The sequence below is a fragment of the Ricinus communis genome, chromosome 5 (genome assembly GCF_019578655.1).
Source record: "Ricinus communis isolate WT05 ecotype wild-type chromosome 5, ASM1957865v1, whole genome shotgun sequence".
Taxonomy (NCBI): Eukaryota; Viridiplantae; Streptophyta; class Magnoliopsida; order Malpighiales; family Euphorbiaceae; genus Ricinus; species Ricinus communis.
In genome coordinates, this window is record NC_063260.1 from 15,714,612 (window position 1) to 15,718,808 (window position 4,197).

A 4,197-nucleotide genomic window follows, 5' to 3' on the forward strand; every position below is an offset into this window, starting at 1 on the left:
AAATATGAAATAATGGATAAATTGATGCTCTTGGTTATATTTCTAATTTTTAAATTTACACATTAAGAAAATAATTAAGTTTATTTTTTATATTATCCTACAATAATTTAAGAAAGAATATATATCGGGAGTTTATATGTAGAATCTATAATAATTTTGATTAAAGAATGATGAACTTGAGGAGTTGTGTTTTTTCAATTGTAGAATTTTCTTAAATTTTCTTAAGTATTTTTTTTTATGGGAATGAATAAAAATTTATAAATTTTATATAATTGGAGACATTAACCCTTTTTAAAATTATGACTTTTGATCATAACTTTTCATATTTCAGTATTTCTAATTTGACCCCTTATTAAATTAGAAATATTGCTTATGGTATCTACATAGTACTTTTTATGATAAATCATATGCCATTAGCCATAAAATTCTATACTAAATAGATCATTTAAATTTTGGCTAAATAAATAATGGCTTAATGCATTTAATCATTACAGGTGTACCTTAAAAATGTGTTAGACTTTATGAACTCAAATGTTGCCATTACAAACATAAGATATATCCCAACAATCTCGTCAATTAGTTAAATCAATATAGGATCAAAGCAGTTTTTGTTATATCAATCATAACTAGACCTATAAATAGTCACTAATAAAAACATAACTAAATGATAGATCAATCAGGAAATGTGTAGCATGAAAATCATATGAAGGTGATATACATATGTTGATTTTAATTAGACCTACTTTATTTTAGTTAGATCACAACTTGATGGTACAAATTATAATAAACTAAATACCAAACTTAATTTCTGATAAAAAAATGTCTAAATACAAAATTATGCACCCACTAAATCATAGATTCCTCGAATTCTAAGACACCCATATGAGTAGTGTGCTCATGAAAGACCTTGAGTGGGAGTCCCTTTTGTAGAGGGTCTGCTATCATGGAGTTTGTCCCTAAATGCTCTATGAAAATCTATCAGTTTTGTACCATTTCCTTGACAACTGGAAACTTGATATCAATGTGTTTTGATTTGATCGAGCTCCTATTGTTGTTGGAGTATAAAACAACTGATATATGTCAAAATACAACTTAAGTGGTTTTTCAATTCCTTCCACGATTCACAACCCAGTAAAAAATTTCTTAATCAAATCTCATGGTTGGATGCCTCATAACATGCTTTAAATTCTGTTGTCATGGTAGAAGATGCAATAAGAGTTTTCTTATCACTATGCCTAGAAACTGCACCACCAGCCAATAAATAGATGTAACCTGAAGTGGATCTCTTACTATCTATGCATCCAACAACGTTAGAGTCAGAGTACACAATGATCTCTAAATGGTCTAACTTCCTATATATGAGTAGATAATCATTTGCTCTCTTCAGATATCTCATAACCCTTTTGGCTACTTTCTAATGATTCATTCTTGAATTACTTAAGTATTTGCCTAATACTCCTATAATGTACGTTATATCGCATGTACATACTTGAGCATACATTAGACTCCCTATAGCCGATGCATAAGGAATCCTTTTCATTTCCTGTATCTCAACATTTTCTTTTGGGCACTAATTGAGACTTGATTTGTCTCCCTTAGTGACTAGGGTATCACCTAGTTTACAGTCATGCATGTTGAACCTTTTAAGCACCTTATCGATATAGCTTCTTTGTGACAATCCTAGAGTACCTCAAGATTGGTCTAGATGTATCTGGATCCTTAATACAAAGGAGGCTTCACCAAGACCGTTAATCTTAAAGTCTTTTCATAGAAATCTCTTGGTTTCATGCAATATATCTATATCATTGGTGGTAAGTAGTATGTAATCAATAATAAGATCATGAATATGTACTTGTTCCCACTAAATTTGTGATACATACAATCATAAAAAACATTCGTCTAACAACCAAATGAGAGATTACCTGATGAATTTTATGGTACCATTGACGAGACGCTTAGTTTTGCATATAGATGGATTCTGTCAATTTGTAAACCATCTTCTTTGGGTGTCTTAACACAAAGTTTTTTTTGGCTGCACCATATAGATTGTTTCATCAATGTTGCCATTGAGAAACACTGTCTTGACATCCATCTGATGAAGCTCCAAATCATAATGTGTAACAAGAGCCATGATTGTCCTAAAAGAATCTTTCATCGAAAGCGAAAAGGAGGTCTTTTTATAGTCAATCCCTTCTTTTTGAGTATAGCTGTTAGCTATAAGACAAGCCTTATTGACCGTTGCTAAGTCAAGCAAGACTACGACCTAAGGCAGTGTACCTGTCGGTGGAGTATAGCTAACGACGAATACTAAGTGTCGTATTCCCCAAAGAACGTGTGAACCGAAACCTACTCAATCTTCTCTGTTATCTAATCTTGAAAACGACATTGAATGCTAAATACAAAATGAACTAAAGCTACTCTAATTGTTATCTAACTACGGCTACTAGGGAAGGATTAATTCAAGTTAAGGAATAACCCATTGGGAATTCTTGTCTCTAGAGAATGGAAACTAAAGATGGAATTGATTGATTGAATTCAATTTCCATGGGAAAATCTCTACGCAATTAACGCCTTTCTCAAGGACACTAACATCTTAACTTAGATTAATTAGGTTGAAATCTCTTCCTAACTCTAATTATCCAAATCAGCATTATGTACCATTTAACACCCTATCTCTAGGCGAATTCAATTCTAGGTTGCAAAGGACAATCCAAACCTAAACGTCTTTCTCAAGAACATTCAAATTCCAATAATCATTCAACAAGATATGAAGAACAAATCAATAAGCATTTCCATTACAAATCAATATTGAAAATCAATACATTCAATTCAAAATTTAAGTACAAAAATCCCTAGATAAAGAACCCCAACGGGTTAACAAGTTTAGCTAATCATGTTCATTATCAAAACCCACAAGAATTCAATTACAAAAATGAGTAAAGGTAGAGAAACCCGAATACACCCTTGGATGAGAGTAAACAGCTCCAATTCCTCTTGCCCAATCTTGAATCGATTCTTGTTCCTCTTGCTCGAATTGAAACCAATCAACGAACCTCGCCAATCTTCAATTTTCAAAGAGAATCCAATTGAAACCTTGGTCCAACTCTCATTTTTCCTTAAGTTCTAGCTTAGAAAACCCTTAGAGAGAGAAAGAAATGAGTTTGGGACGTCCTAACCTTACTTTTTTTCGCGTTTTCCTCTTTCCTTTCTTTTAATTAATTCGTCCAGCTGCCGCGAACATGGCCGTGTTGGGAACACGGCCTGGTATTGGTGGGCATGTTGGGAACACGGCCCCGTACTGATGGCCATGTTACTCTCTATGGACGTGCTTCTTAACGCTTCTTTTTCCTGTTGTCAAATGCACCCAACACGGCCCGTTTTGGTGCCCGTGTTGGGAACACGACTTGCTCTTCAGAATGTGTTGGGAACACGGCTAGTGTTAAAACCAACACGGCCGTGTTTAGCTTCCTCATGCTCGAACTTGACTTGTTTCGGCAACTTTGACGTCCAATTTTGCTCCAATTCTTCCCTTTATCACTCTTTGACTTCTTTTAGACCTCATGCACACAAACAGACGCATAGGGTGAGTGTTGGGACCAATTCACATCCAAATGTACATAAAATCAGCCTTAAAAACCCCATTTAGATATGTGTATTTTAAGCACATCAAATCACCCCACACTTAGCTCATTGCTTGTTCTCAAGCAATCAAAAGTAAAATAAGAAAAATATACCACTAAGGAACAACACTTAAACTGATAAACAAGCTAGAGAGCTCCTGCACATATCCTTAACAAGCATAAGTCAAGCAAAAAGAAACGAACCAATCAATTCAAGTATCACAACCGAGATGCTAATGATTCACAAAATACTATCCCAACAAAATTATTCAGAACCAACTCCTCACAAGATTCACTCTAAATCACTCAAAGTGTTTAAAGGGTAGTGTTTAATCACTCAATGCATCAAATACTGCCTTACTTACTAAATGCTTGCTCTTAAATCCTACTCCTACCACTTATGGAGAGTCAACAACCATGTCAAGAGGTCTTTATAAGGGTTGTAATGGGGATTAGGTAGGGGTAGGTAAATTTGGTAAGAACTGAACCTATGGTGTTCTGCAATGAGATAAATGACCTGCACACAAGCCACAATAATCACAAGGGATAAACAATGAACAGTAGTCCAATGTGGGAA